Below are 16,212 nucleotides of genomic sequence, written 5' to 3'. Positions count from 1 at the left end.
GCAAATTACTGCAGCCTTGACACAACTGAAGGAAATAGCTTCAGCGGGCTGACCAGACTTTCTGCTGAATAGGCCATTCTTGGGGCTGAGATCCAAGAACTCTGAAGCATTGTTTTGGACAGTCTGCAGAGAACTGCAGATCATTTATATGAAATAAAGCTCTTTTAGGATTAAGAGATTTGTTTACAGACCATGGTTTGATGAGGTGGTGTTTTCTGGTATGTGGTGTGTTTATCAAAGGACAAACTTCAACCCCCACTAAAGAAAGCCATTAGAAGCAAACTTTAGAGGCTTTATAGTCTAATATTTCTTTAGTGCAGTTATTGTGTGTTTTTCCATTTTGCATTGTTGTTTGGTAAGAGTTGGAATTTTATTTTACATTTCTGTCATATTTTCTTGCCCTTTTACTAAGTTCGAGCAGCCACCACATTAGCTTTTCCCTGCTGTGATATTGGCTCCCTTTCACACCCATCTTCCTATATTTTATTCCACACCCCCTTTTTTTGCAGTTTTCTTTTCACTAATTTTGTTCTTCAGAGTATCTGTTCTTTTAAGGACGTCATAAAATGTTTTCATTTAATAAAATAGCTCAATAATTATTTTGACTTCATGTTCTTTGGGTTATTTATATTTCAGTAGGGCATATATATATTTAAACTTACAATTGACCTATCAAACAAATATACTGTTGCTGATATTGGTGTAATTTATGTGCTTTTCTATTCAGAGTTTACTATTTCTAAGTTAATTCTCTACCATCCCCATTTCACCTCCACAAAGTTTTTTTAGTAAGAAATGTTTTTCTCCATTACTTTTATAAATTTACCATGGCACATTTACTGTCTTATAATATTAACCAAAATGAATCACTGTACTTCTGAGCAGCTCCTTAATCAGGATTTAAGAATAAATATTTGTAAAATTACTACTTTGAATATGAGGTCATTTCAGTACGTCTTTTCTACATGAGGTGTCTTATGAACTGAGGAATAAGGTTTTTCTCTAAGAGCTAAACTAATAAGAATCAGCCCACATATTAAGTTATTAACTGAAGAAGTCATCTCTCTGTAAGAATAGCCCATCCTCAGAGGTCACCTAGAAAAGGATAGTGTTGGACATTTCAGAATGTCAAAGTCTAGGTGAAGGGACTAGAGTGTTATCTTCACTGTAGCAGTTCATGTCATAAATACAAATAAATACAGTAAAATACTGCTCTCATACCTTTACTTGCCTTCTCTCTCACTAGCCTGGACTTCATAAGGGTTGAAGTCATGACTTTTATCATAGCTGTAGTGTAAGGGTTTACTAAGATCCTGGGCCCTATAGTCAACTGCCTGGGTTCACACCACAGCCCCATCACTTAAAGGCTTTGTTGCCTTAGTAAGTTTCTGGGACCCTTATTTTCTTTGTATTTCTTTATCTGTGAAATAATAGTTACATAGAGGAGGTGTGAGGATTAAGTGTAAAATCCATGGTACGTAGGCACTGTTGTCATTATTATTTTACATCATATCCTTGGTGCTTACTATATCGATATTCAAAGGAGAATTTCCTTTAACCTGGGCAAGAAAGGCAGACCCTATATATACAAAACCGGATTTCTCTGTCACTGGGGATCCAGTGCTTAGTACAATTTATAACCCAGGAAACAACCTCCTCATGTTTTGACTTGCATCCTTGAATGAAAGGAAGCTTGCATACGTGGAGATAGGTGGGTTGTACCACTGTTGACTTTAGAGTACAGGAAATATTTGAGTCGCAAAAGTGTTTAGAAGAGGAAAGACACATTAACTTGTCAAAACCATCTCTGCATGAATGCAATAGATTGTACCATAAGAAAATATTATTTCCCAGTAATGCTAAGCTTCCGTTTTCTTGCTTGTCTTAGGATTTCAGTTCATGGTTCTGGAGATGCTCATGACTTAGTACAGTATTAGAAATAGTTAGTTATATTTGGAGGCTAACATTTGCAATGTTACTCATATTACTTATATATGTATGTTTATATAGAACCTAGATGAGCCCTGGCTGGTTTGGCTCAGTGGATGGGGTGTCGGCCTGCGGACTGAAGGGTCCCGGGTTTGATTCTGGTCGGGGGCACATGCCTGGGTTGCGGGCTCCGTCCCCAGTGGGGGGCGTGCGGGGAGGCAGGTGATCAGTGATTCTCTCTCATCATTGATGTTTCTATCTCTCTCCCATCCTCTCTGAAATCAATAAAAAATATTTTTTTTTAAAAGAACCTAGATGAAGTTTTCTACTGATTTATTAATCATATTATTTTGCAGGGAAATTTTAAAACATAAAATTTAGATTATCAATTTTTTACATTTTAGGTAATTACATTTTGACAAATATATTCAAATTTTATTCACATTGAATATAGTTACATTTTCTTTTTTAATACTTTAGATTATTACAGCACATAGAACATAATTTATGTAAAAATCTTGATTATAACAATAGGTGATTTTGCTGAAATCGAGGTAAGAAAATACATTTTGTGTAATATATAATATGACTTGTGTCTTTTTAAAATCAGTTTTAATTAATTTATTTTTTAATTTTTAGTTTATTTTCAGTACTTTTTTTTAATCCTCACCCAAGAATACTTTTCCATTGATTTTTAGAGAGAGTAGAAGAGATAGGGAAAGAAAGAAATATCGATGTTAGAGAAACACATTGATTGGTTGCTTACTGCATGAGCCCTGACCAGGGCCCAGGCTGGGGAGGAGCCTGCAATTGAGGTACGTGCCCTTAACCAGAATTGAACCTGGGACTCACAAGCCGATGCTCTATCCACTGAGCTAAAACGGCTAGGGCTACTTTCAGTATTATTTTGTATTGGTTTCAGGTGTGCAGCATAGTGGTTAGATAATCACATATAGAACTTTACAAAGTATTCCCCCCTGATATTTCCAGTACCCACCTGACACCATACATAGCTATCGCAATATTATTAACTATATTAAGAGGCCCGGTGCACAAAATTCGTGCATGGGTATGGTCCCTAGGCCTGGCTGGCAATCGAAGCAAAAGCATCTGACGTGGAAAGGCAGGTCCCAGCTGATCTCTGGGCCCTGGGCAGCACCTGGGCCCCCGGTCCCCTGTGCGCCCCCCTCTGCCTGAGTCATTGGGCCCTTGCCCGGCTCCCTCAGTGCCTGGGACACAGGTGGCGGCCCTGCACCCTACCACCACCTGGGCCATCGGACTCCTGCCTGGCTCCATCAGCACCTGGGAGCCAGGTGGCGGCCCCACCGCCACTGCTGGTCGCCATCTGCGGGGCGATCAGTGGGGTGATTGGGTCCCCACCCGGCTCCCTCAGCACCTGGGAGCTGAGTGGCAACCCCGCCCTGTGCCACCATTGCTGGTTGCCATTCGCAGGGCATTTGGTGGGGCGATAGGGCCTCACTCGCACCCGCCTTGGCCTGGCGCCACCCGCTCACCTGCTCCACCATCCTGCCGTGGTCTCGCTCTCGTCAGGGCCCATCAGGGCCAGCAGCACCTCCACTGCCGCCCGCTGCCAGTGCCGTGTTGCTGACGCCCACCATGGTCCGCACCGCCCCCTGGTGGTCAGAGCATGTCATAGTGAGCAGTCGAACTCCCAGTCAAGGGGATAATTTGCATATTAGGCTTTTATTATACCAGGTGTACCAGTTAATGCGGATTTTTTTCAATAGCTGGAGTTACACATATGTTGATATATATGCGATTTGATATGTATGCTATTTTGTTGTATTGACAACAAGCTTCAGAGCTTCGTATGTCAAATTTTCTGAAGGTGTTAACATCATAGATATTTTTACACTTAAAAGTGTCAAATGTCGTGCCAAAAAAAGAGCATGTGCGGGAAGTTTTAATTCATTACTTTATTTTGAAGAAAAGTGCTGCTGAATACTCCGGGAAGCTTATGGCGAACATGCTCCATCTCAAGATACTTGTGAACGCTGGTTTAAACACTTTAAAAGTGATGATTTTGATGTGAAAGACAAAGAAGGTCCAGGTCAACCGAAAAAGTTTGAAGACCAACAATTAGAAGCAATTTTTGGATGAAGATGCATGTCAAACTCAAAAACAACTTGCATAAAGATTAAATGTTGCTCAGCAAACAATTTCCAATCGTTTACAAGCAATGGGAAAGATTTTAAAGGAAGGAAAATGGGTGCCACATCAACTGAACGAAAGACAAATGGAAAACTGAAAAGTCATCAGTAAATTGTTGCTTCAACGGCACAAAAGAAAGTCTTTTTTGCATCGAATTGTGACTGGCGAAGAAAAGTGGATTTATTTTGAGAATCCCAAACGCACAAAATCATGGGTTGATCCAGGTCAACCATCAACATCCACTGCAAGGCCAAATTGCTTAGGAAAGAAGACAATGCTCTGCGTTTGGTGGGATCAGGAAGGTGTGGTGTATTATGAGCTTCTAAAACCAGGTGAAACTATTAATACTGATCACTACCGACAATAAACAATCAATTTAAACCACGCTTTGATCGTGAAACGACCAGAATGTTCCAGAAGACATGGCAAAGTAATTTTGCTTCATGATAACGCACCATCACACACTTCAAAACCAGTTAAAGACAAGTTAAAAGATTTTGCCTGGAAAGTATTAACCCACCTGCTGTATTCACCAGACCTTGCTCCTTCAGATTACTACTTGTTCGGATCAGTGGCACACGCACTTTCTGAGCAGCACTTCAAAACATATGAAAAAGTGGAAAATTGGGTCTCTGAATGGTTTGCCTCAAAACAAGGAAAGTTCGCCCTAGTTGGCTCGGCTCAGTGGATAGAGCATCAGCCTGCGGACTGAAGGGTCCCAGGTTCGATTCCAGCCAAGGGCACATGCCTAGGTTGCGGGCTCAGTCCCCAGTAGGGGGGCGTGCAGGAGGCAGCTGATCAATGATTCTCATCATTGATGTTTCTATCCTCCCTTCCTCTCTGAAATCAATAAATATATTAAAAAAAAACAACAACAAGGAAAGTTCTATTGGGATGGTATCCACAAATTATCTGAAAGATGGGGAAATATGTAGCTAGCAATGGACATTACTTTGAATAAAGCACTTTTAATGTTTCTCTTGACATCATCGTGTTTTCTTTGATTACAAAATCCGCTATTATTAACAGGTACAACTAGTATAGGATTCCCTATGCTGTACTTCACATTGCTGAAACTATTCTGTGACTACCAATCTGTACTTCTCAATCCCTTCACATTTTCACCCAGTCCCCCAACCCTCCTGCCCTCTGGCAGTCACCAGTCAGGTCTGAATTATGTGTGTCTTTATTTCTGTATTTATCCAAATATTACCAACTCATTAACAGAATAACTAATGTGTGCAATTAGTTAATTCTGACATCTTTAATACTTGGCTGACTTTTAATCATTTTTAAAAATCATAGTTTTACACTTGTTTTTATTTTTGTTGTATATATGTCATGGTAGGAGTTAGGAAGGAGTATAATTTTTTTTTTAGTTTATTTTATAACTTTTAAATACTTAGAACTATGGTGTGTGGGACTTCATTTGCCTCTTGGTGGGCCTAAAAGAAAGGAATGGTTACATCCATTTTTTATTTATTTAACCTTTTGCACTCGGATGTCAAGTGTGACTCGACACGGTTAGCATTAGATAAAGGAATCGAGAAAAAAGCAAGCGAGTGCAAAGGGTTAATCTTTTTTAAAAAAAATATTTTATTGATTTTTTACAGAGAGGAAGGGAGAGGGATAGAGAGTTAGAAACATCAATGAGAGAGAAACATCTATCAGCTACCACCTGCACACCCCCTACTGGAGATGTGCCCACAACCAAGGTACATGCCCTTGACTGGAATCGACCTGGGACCCTTCAGTTCACAGGCCGCCACTCTATGAACTGAGCCAAACGGTTCAGGGCTATTTAATAAATCTTCATTGTTCAGATTATTACCATTGTTTCTCTTTTTTCCCTCCATAGCTCCCCTCCACCTGGTTCCCACCCCAACCTCTGCCCTTACCCACCCCCACTGTCCTCATCCATAGGTGTATGATTTTTGTCCAGTCTCTTCCCGCACCCGCCACACCCTTTTTCCCCAGAGGATTGTCAGTCCACTCCCTTTCTATGCCCCGATTCTATTATATTCACCAGTTTATTCTGTTCATCAGAGTTTTTATTCACTTGATTTTTAGATTCACTTGTTGATAGATATGTATTTGTTGTTCATAATTGTTATCTTTACCTTTTTTTTTCTTCTTCCTCTTCTTAAAGAATACCTTTCAGCATTTCATATAATACTGGTTTGGTGGTGATGAACTCCTTTAGTTTTTTTTTTTATCTGTGAAGCTCTTTATCTGACCTTCAATTCTGAATGATAGCTTTGCTGGGTAGAGTAATCTTGGTTGTAGGTTCTTGCTATTCATCACTTTGAATATTTCTTGCCCCTCCCGTCTGGCCTGCATAGTTTCTGTTGAGAAATCACCTGACAATCGTATGGGTGCTCCCTTGTAGGTAACTAACTGCTTTTCTCTTGCTGCTTTCAATATTCTCTCTTTGTCTTTTGCTCTTGGCATTTTAATTATGATGGGTCTTGGTGTGGTCCTCTTTGGATTCCTTTTGTTTGGGGTTCTCTGCACTTCCTGGACTTGTAAGTCTATTTCTTTCACCAGGTGGGGGAAGTTTTCAGTCATTATTTCTTCAAATAGGTTTTCAGTATCTTGCTCTCTCTCTTCTTCTGGCACCCCCATAATTCAGATGTTGGTACGCTTGAAGTTGTCCCAGAGGCTCCTTATACTATCTTCATATTTTTGGATTCTTTTTGCTTTTTGCTTTTCAGGTTGTGTGTTTTTTGCTTCTTTGTGTTTCAAATCTTTGACTTGATTCTTGCGATCCTCTAGTCTGCTGTTGGATCTCTGTATATTATTTTTTTTATTTCAGTCAGTGTATGCTTAATTTCTAGTTGGTCCTTTTTCATATCCTCGAGGGTCTTGCTAAATTTATCGGCCTTTTCTAGGAAATTCTTGAAAAACCTTATAACCGTGGTTTTGAACTCTATATCCAGTCGTTTGCTTTCCTCCATTTCTTTCATTTGTGACCTGTTTCTTTGTCCCTGCATTTTGGCTGCTTCCCTGAGTTGATAGAGTGGCTTTGTGTGCTAGGTGTCCTATAGGGCCCAGTGGCTCAGCCTCCCCAGTTACCTGAGGTGGACAATCTTGGTGCACCCCTTTGTGGGCTGTGTGCACAGTCTTGTTGTAGTTAAGCCTTGATTGTTGTTGGTATCACTGGGAGGAATTGACCTCCAGGCCAGTTGGCTGTGAGGATCAGCTGTGTCTACACTGGGAGAACTTCTGTGCTGGAGACACCCTTATGAGACAAATCTTGCAAAAGCCTCTGTGCTCAGCTTGGATGGGGCGGAGTCTCAGATTGGAGCAGACAGCATTGGCTTCCCGTCAGCCCTGCCCTAAGAGGCCCCTGGGTCTCAGTGTCTGGTGGTAATCGCTGCAAGCACCTCTGAGAGAAAGCCGCCCTCGAGTTCCGCCCCCTGCTAGACAGTCCAGTTTCTCGCCGAATGAGTCTGGGTCCCCAGAGTCTTGCCCAGAGCTGGAGTTCAGCGCAGTTGGTAGCTTTTGTCTCCCTCCCGCTTGAGAAAGCCAGCCGCGTACTCAGTTGCCAGCCCACTCCGCGCGCGCACGTTTCTGTACCTCTGCCTTCTGCAGCTCCTCTGAGTCTCTGTGCTTTTCTCTTTCCTTCTAGTTGTAGAATTTTCACTCAGCCATCCTTCCTGTGGTTCTGGATGATGTCCATTTTGTCTTTTAGTTGTGGTTTTGAAATTGTTGTTCGAGGCAGCAGTTTAGGTGTTTACCTATGCCACCATCTTGGTTTCTCTATCAGTTACATCCGTTGATGTGGAGCATACAGGGAGATCATTAAAGGCTGTAGAGCAGGAAACATCTGATCCCTGTCCAGTGATAAGGATGTGGCTGAGTGGAGAACTATTCAGAGTGTAGCCTAAGCAAAGTTCTGCCATGCATTCATGGCAACTGTGTGGTTGCAGTCAAGCTGGATGTCCTAGCCAAATTGGGCTTCTGGACAAACTAAGGCCCTAGAATGTGGTAATCCCACAGGGCATACAATGTCTGGCTGAGGCCTTGCAGAGAGGCCAGTAGCCCTCTCCCCCCTTCCCCCACACACACACACACACACACACACACACACACACACACATCTCCAGTATCTATATTAGCATCCTTGGACTCCCAGCACTAAAACACTTTCATTTCAAAGCACAATTAGCAACCTCACTAAGAGATGGAGTTTAGAGAATGCTAACAATATGTGAATGAAGTGGGCTTTTAACCATTTGCATAATGAAGCAAAAGACTGGTCTTTCTAATCTAAACAAAGGCCATTCACCTCTAACTGGTAGGGTACTAAGGGAAAAGTACATACAGTATTTCTAGATATGAAATGTTGCTGAGATTTTCAAGGAGCCCAAGAGGATTATAGACCTCAATCGTGACAGGAAAAATTGTTTCATTGTCTTTAGTCAGTGCCTGCAGTGTCCCACTGACATAATATGTGATGCGTCTGAGGCTGTGTGGAATTGTTCTCCTGTTCAAGTGTGGCCACTGCTTTAGATCTCACCAGGAACCTATAGCCAGCCACACATTCCTTCATCTCATTTCTTTGCCCCGTGACATGTTCTTACTTTTTCTCTCCTGTCCTCACCTTTCTTGTCTCGCCTCTTCCATCTCTCCCATCACCTCCTCTTCTGACTACAGATACAGTGTTTTTATTTTTAAATCCTTGCATTTTTTACATGTTCCACTGACACCCAGAACTTGTTCATTCTTCAAATCTTTATTTAGTATCTACTGTGTGATAGGCATAGGAAAACTAAGATAAAATAGACAAGTTCCCTGACCACTAGTAGTTAAGTCAAGTGAAAAATACCTATCATATTTCTTGTGCTTCTAATAAAATTCAGAACACTTGGATCTAAAGAAATACCTTATTTTATCCTCATAACAATCCTGTGAGGTTATAATCATCATAGTAAAAAGCAAGCAACAGCTTTGATTTCTCTAGCCTTGCTTAAAATATCAGTTTTTCTTTGGTGCATGTTGGTATGAAATAAAGAAGTCTTGTTAATCCTCCACTCAAATTCATGCTCCTGCATCTTCCTTCAGTGATTTATTGGCATAAGTTGTTTTTAAAAAATTAAGCAACTTTTATCACAACTTCCCCTCTTTGTTATATAATAAATAAATATTGGGACTTCCCACATCCTCCTAGGTAATCCAATATTTGTTTCTAAAGTACATATCCGAGTCTTTATTTAACATATACAGTCACCAGTATTAAACCTCTTCATGGAAGGGCCTTACTCACAGTATAAATCGTCATACCTTACAGAGCAAGTGCTTGGTAAAAGTTGGCTAAATTTAACAATTTACAGAACTAACCTGTACCTTCATCTTTTACCCATGAATAATTTTTTTCATTTCCCAAATGACCTCAATGTCCCTAGTGATTTTTGCCTGTCTTCAAAAACCTTTTCTACAATTTGAATTTTCATACCTTTCTTTACAAGTGATAGGTTACCCCAGGCAGTTTGATATTTTCTGAAATTAAATAAGGATGGCCTGAATTTCTTCATCTATGTCTGTACCTGAATTGCTAAGTAATACACTGCCCAGTCTTTGTCCTATGGGTTCTGCCAGTCCGCACGATCATGACCACTAATACTGCTGACTGGTCAGGAGTCGGTACGCAGCTGTTTGCAGATACCAGCAGGGATTCAAACCATCTGTCCATATCTTTTCATCAGAATGTTTGTGGTCTAATAGCAAATCCTTACAGAAGATCAAGTAAACTGTTCAGTTTCTCTCTCTAAGCCTGAGTACTCCATTGTGGGAGGAAATTTAGATTGCTGTAGTGAAGTTTCTCTTAAATTCTACCCAGTGTTTTGATGGACGATAGTGTAAGCTGGTTGCCTTCAGCATTGGTGATGTGCTGGGCCTGTCAGATGCCTCCCAATCATAAGAAGCCAGTGGTGCTGCACTCAGTTTTCCAGTTTTTTAGTCTGTGAGCTGTTCACCGAGTCATGCTTGTTTGAACTTATCAAGGTCTTCAGAGTAGTCTTAGATGAGTTAGTGCCTTATTTGAACCTCTTTTTCCATCCATCATGTGACAGATACCAGATTCACAGTTAGTTAATCAAAGGTGGTTTTATTTATTTTTTTTATTTAAAAAAATTTTTTTTTTATTCCAGAGAGGAAGGGAGAGGGAGAGAGAGACAGAAACATCAGTGATGAGAGAGAATCATTGATTGGCTGCCTCCTGCATGCCCCACACCAGGGATTGAGCCTACAACCTGGGCATATGCCCTGACCAGGAATCAAACCATGACCTCCAGGTTCATAGGTCGATGCTCAACCACTGAGCCATGCAGTGCAGGCCAAAGGTGGCTTTTTAAAGACTTAAGGGAGTCACAAAATGTGGAAAGCATCTAATGCTCATTCAGTCTTTATTTCCTTACTCTCTATCTTGATCTGTCCAGGCTGCTAGAACAGATACCACAAACTGGGTGGTTTAAACAAAACATTTATTTCTGTCAGTTTTCTGGTTCATGGACAGCCATCTTCTCACCGTGTACTCACATACCAGGAAGAGCCAGGGAGCTCTGTGGGGGTCTTTCATAAGGACACAATCCAAGTCATGAGGGCTCCACCCTCATGATCTAATAACCTCCCAAAGGTACTAATACTATCACATTGGGGTTAAGATTTCTTTCTTATTTATTTATTTATTTATTTTTTGGCTTATAAACAGAAATTTATTTCTCATAGTTCTGGAGGCTGGTAAATCCAAGATCAAGGTGCCAGCATATTCATTGTCTGGTGAGCGCCTACTTCCTGCTTCACAGATGGAGTCTTCTAGTTGTATTCTCACATGAAGGGCCCAGGGAGCCCCCCGGATTCTAATCCCATTATATAAGTGCACTAATCTGTTCCTGGGGGCTCTACCCTCATGATCTACTTACCTCCCAGAGGCTTCACTTCCTAACAACATCACATTGGGGGTTTAGGATCCCAACATATGGATTTGAGGAAAACAAACATTAAGACCATAGCAAAAGGCTATTGCTAGGTTCCATTGGTATTTTACAAAAAGAAAATTAAAAACTGTGGGTGTTTAACAAGCAACTGAAAGCCAAGTTTTGTTTGTTTGTTTGTTTGTTTTTAATCTGTATTGTTCAAAGTATTACATGTGTCCCTTCCCCACACACACACACACAATGAGCCCATGTAGGCCCCCCCCCCCCCAGGCCTTTACCACACTATTGTCTGTGTCCATGGGTTATGGATATATATGAATACAAGTTTTTTGATTGATCTCTTCCCACCCATCCACCCACCCCCACCTTCCCTCTGAGATTCAACAGTCTGTTCCATGCTTCCACGTCTCTGGATCTGTTTTGTTCATTAGTTTATTTTGTTCATTAGATTCCACAGATGAGTGAGACAGTGTGATACTTGTCTATTTCTGACTGGCTTATTCCACTTAGCATAATGATCTATGGCCCCTCTATACTGTCTCAAAAGGGAAAGAGATCCTTCTTTTTTACTGCTGCATAGTGTTCCATGGTGTAGATGTACCACAGCTTTTTTATCCACTCACATACTGATGGGCAATTGGGCTGCAATCTTAGCTATTGTAAATATTGCTGCTATAAACATAGGGGTGCATATGTTTTTTTGATTGGTATTTCAGGCTTCTTAGGATATATTCCTAGAAGTGGGATCACTAGGTAAAATGGCAGCTCCATATTTAACTTTTTGAGGAAACTTCATATTGATTTTCATAGTGGCTGCACCAGTCTGCATTCCCACCAGCAGTGGATTAGGATTCCTTTTTCTCCACATCCTCACCAGCAATTGTTTGTTGATTTATTGATGGCAGTCATTCTGACAGGTGTGAGGTAGTACCTCATTGTCATTTTAATTTGCATCTCTCTGATGATTAGTGACTGTGAGCATTTTTCCATATGTCTTTTGGCCATTTGTAGGTCTGCTTTGGAGAAGTGTCTATTCAGGTCTTCTGCCCATTGGTTGTGTTGTTTGTTTTCCTTTTATTAATTTTATGAGTACTTTATATATTTTGAATATTAACCCCTTATCAGATGTGTCATTGGCAAATATATTCTCCCATACAGTGGGTTCCCTTTTCATTCTGATGCTGTTTGCTTTTGCTGTGCAGAAGCCTTTAATTTTGATGTAGTGCCATTTGTTTATTTTTTCCTTTGTTTCTCTTGTGCTAGGCATTTGTATGAGTGAAAATTTTACTATGTGAGATGTCTGATGTTTTCTGCCTATGTTTTTTTCAAGCATTTTTATGGTTTCAGGACTTGCATTTAAATCTTTTATCCATTTTGAGTTTATTCCTGTGTATGGTATGAGTTGGTTGTCTAGTTTCATTTTTTTTTTTTTCATGTAGCTGTCCAATTATCCCAACACCATTTATTGAAGAGACTGTCTTGACTCCATTGTATGCTCTTGCTTCCTTTGTCAAATACTGAGTGTAATGGCTTGGGGTTTGTCAATTTTTAGGGTCTCTGTTCTGTTCCATTCACCTATATGTCTGTTCTTGTGCCAATATCAGGCTGTTTTGATTACAGTGGCTTTGTAGTATAGCTTAATATCTGGTCTTGTGATCCCTCCAGCTTAGTTCTTCTTTCTCAGGATTGCTTTGGCTATTTGGGGTCTTTTTTGGTTCCATATACATTTTTGGAGTGTTTGTTCTAGATCTGTGAAGTAGTATGCCATCCTATATAATAAGAGAAGAATATGCTAATTATCCATTACACCGTGAGGCATAATGACTGACCGCATAACGACCGGATCACAGATCAGCAGGAGGGTGGAGCAGAGAGCTACAGGAGGGGGCAGGGCAGCAAGCAATGAGGGAGGGGGCGGAGGGAGCTACAGGAGGGCAGGGCAGTGGGCGGAGAGCTACAGGAGGGCAGCAGTGAGCTACTGGCACACGGATTCATGCTCAGGGCTACTAGTTGGAATTATAATAGGGATTGCATTGAATCTATATATTGCCTTGGGTAGTATGGACATTTTTAATGATGTTAATTCTACCAATCCATGAACATGGTATATTCTTCCAGTTGATTATATCCCTTTCTATCTCTTTTCTCAGTGTTCTATAGTTTTCTGAATATAGGTCTTTTGCCTCCTTAGTTAAGTTTATTCCTAAGTATCTTAATTTTTTTTGTTGCAATGGTAAATGGGATTATTATTATTTTTTTTAGTTTCTCTTTCTGAGAGTTCATTATTGGTGTATGAGAATGCCATTGATTTCTGAGTGATGTCAGTGGTGTGTTACAGTCCCCTACTATGATGGTATTGCTCTTGATCTTTCCCTTTTAAGTCCTCCAGAAGTTTATTTATGTATTTGGGTTCTCCTATATTGGGTGTGTGTATGTTTACCAGGGTTGTATCCCCATGTTGTATTGATCCTATTAGTATTTTGCAATGTCCTTTATTTTTTCTTGTTATGGCCTTCATTTTGAAGTCTTATTTTGTCAGATACTAGTATTGCTACTCCAGCTTTTTTAAAATTTCCATTTGCATGGAAAAATAAATTTTCATCCCTTCACTTTCATTCTGTGTAAGTATTTTGTTCTGAGGTGGGTCTCTTGTAGACAGCATGTATATATGGGTCATGTTTTCTTATCCATTCAGTTTCCCTATATCTTTTGATTGGAGCATTTAATCCATTTGCATTTAAAGTTATTATTAATAGATACTTGTTTGTTGCCATTTTTATTCTTTATCCCTGCATTCCTCCCTCTCCTTCTATTTCTTTTTCTTACAGCAGTCCCTTTAGCATTTCTTGCATTGCTGATTTGGTGGTAATAAACTCCTTTAGCCTTTTTTGTCTGTGAAACTCCTACTGTCACCTTCTATTTTGAATGATAGCCTTGCTGGATAGAGTAGTCTTGGATTCAGTTCCTTTGTATTTATTACTTTGTAGACTTCATGCCACTCCCTTCTGGTCTGTAGTGTTTCTATTGAGAACTCAGCTGATAGTCTAATGGGAGTTCCCTTGTAGGTAACTTTCTGTCTCTTTCTTGCAGCCTTTAAGGTTCGTTCTTTGTCTTTAACGTTTGTCATTTTAATTATGATGTGTCTTGGTGTGGATCTTATTTTGGTTCATCTTGATTGGGACTCTGTGCTTCCTGGACTTGTATGACTTTTTTCTTCACCAAGTCAGGAAAATTTTCTGTCATTATTCAAACCGGTTTTATAGTCCTTGCTCAGCTTCTTCTCCTTCTGGCACCCTTATTATGTGGATGTTGTTTCATTTCATGTTGTCCCAAAGTTCCCTTAAACTCTCCTCCTGCTTTTTAATTTTTTTTTCCAATTGCTGCTCTGATTGTGTGTATTTTTCTATCTTGTTTTCTAACTCGCTGGTTTGGCCCGCAGCCTCCTCTAGTCTACTGTTTAATTCTTCTAGGGTGGTCTTTATTAAAGCTTTGTCATTCTTCATTTCCTCTTGATTCTTATTCATGTTGTTGTTTTTTATTCAGCTACTTATAATTTTCATTGCTTGTAATTCTCACTCAGATGTTTGAGCATCCTTATAACCATTACTTTGAATTCTTTATCTGACAAATTACTTGCCTCCATTTCATTTAGTTCCTTTTCTGGTGATTCCTCCTTTTCTTTCATTGATGGTTGTTTCTTTGTCTTCCCATGTTAGCAGTCTATTAGTCTGGGGAGCCAGGTGAGGCGGGTGCGTTCACAGTGGCGGTTCTTGTGTGTTCGGAGGTAACTGGTCCCACCAGGTCACAGCGGTGTATCCAATCTTCTGGTGGCACCAAGTTAGGCATGTCCTGTCTCTGTGGCAGGTCTGTGCTTCCGGGGGGAGGGGAGGTAGAAGGCATCAGTTTATGTCTACCAAGGACTATTAGGCAGCAGCGCCATTTGCCCAGGGGCACTGGATAAGACAAAGTGGGCCACAATGTCAGGTCCATCTATCTGGTAGTGTTGGGTCACGATGGCAGGGCTGGGCACACTACGTCAAGGCAGTGGGGCCAGTTATCCAGGGGCATTGGGTCAAGCATGCTGGTTTGGAGCAGCAGGTCCCATTGTCCAGGTGGGGTTAGGATTTCAGTATATAAATGTTGTGGGTGATACAAACATTCAGTTCATAATACTTTCTTTCATTTCTCAAGAAAGTATGTAGATCCATCTAAGTCTCTGTCTCTGTCTTTTGAACAATTACTTGATATTTAGCTTTTCTGATTTTATTTCTTTAAAAGTCTCTCTTTTTTTCATTATTACATTTGCCTTTCAATTTCTGGTGTGTCAATTCAGTTGCCTTAAATTTCTTGCTATCCTTTCTATATCCCAATATACTACTAGTTAACTCTCAGTTGATTTGTGTGAATGAAAAGAAACACAGACCCAGATAACTCAAAAGTAATTTGTTAGACTTTGGATTTTTAAGATGATTTTGCACTGGATTTGCATTCCCGTTTGGGATTTATTTAAGCTGCTGTTATGATTAGTTTACATTCCTTAAGCATGTACCAGTTGGCTAATGGAACAAATAGGCAAGCCTAAGGAAGCTGAGCTAGGATGGATCATTGAAAATTTATTGTAGTTTGTTCTTGTGCCCAGAATACTGTCTGCTTAATGATCTAGCTTTCTTGAATTTCTTGTTTGTATTGAAGTTTATATTCTAATAAAATAAGTTTGTCTTACAAAGAAAACTTTAAAGGATAAAGTATAGAAATTACTGTACCTAAAATTAAATTTGATGTTTTAATTGTTCATATTCTCTATGTACTTAGTTCTTATACAGTCTCCTATTGTTTTCTTTTTCTGTATTTTCATTTTAGATTATACTCTGTTTCATCATCTCATTAAAAACCACTTTGTTGCATGATGTTGATGTTTCATAATCTTAGCTAATTTAAGTATTTAGCCTCTGAAAATGTGCAGTAGAAAATGGACTTGCTATCTCCTTACCCTGGAATTCATTAGCGAATGTTCCAGGCTACGGTAGTAAGGAAAACTGGCTGACTTTCTATTTTTCCTCCTTAATTTTGAAGGTGATGTTATTTCAAGAAAAGACTATATGTTTGCTTGGAATTGTTTTCCTTCTTGGAAATTAAGCCTTGCAGAAGGAGCTTATACAGGAGAATTTGGGGT

The 16,212-nt window shown here is 40.0% G+C and overlaps 1 protein-coding gene across 2 annotated transcripts in view; it reads left to right on the top strand.

Moving 5' to 3' along the window:
• Positions 1–16,212, top strand: part of LOC103296766 (protein POLR1D) — a 57,348-nt gene that overhangs the window by 15,190 nt on the left and 25,946 nt on the right. The window lies entirely within an intron of this gene.

The sequence above is a fragment of the Eptesicus fuscus genome, chromosome 7 (assembly GCF_027574615.1).
Source record: "Eptesicus fuscus isolate TK198812 chromosome 7, DD_ASM_mEF_20220401, whole genome shotgun sequence".
Lineage (NCBI taxonomy): Eukaryota > Metazoa > Chordata > Mammalia > Chiroptera > Vespertilionidae > Eptesicus > Eptesicus fuscus.
The sequence above is the reverse complement of the archived record's forward strand: the minus strand, read 5'-3'. Positions and strand labels throughout refer to the sequence as shown.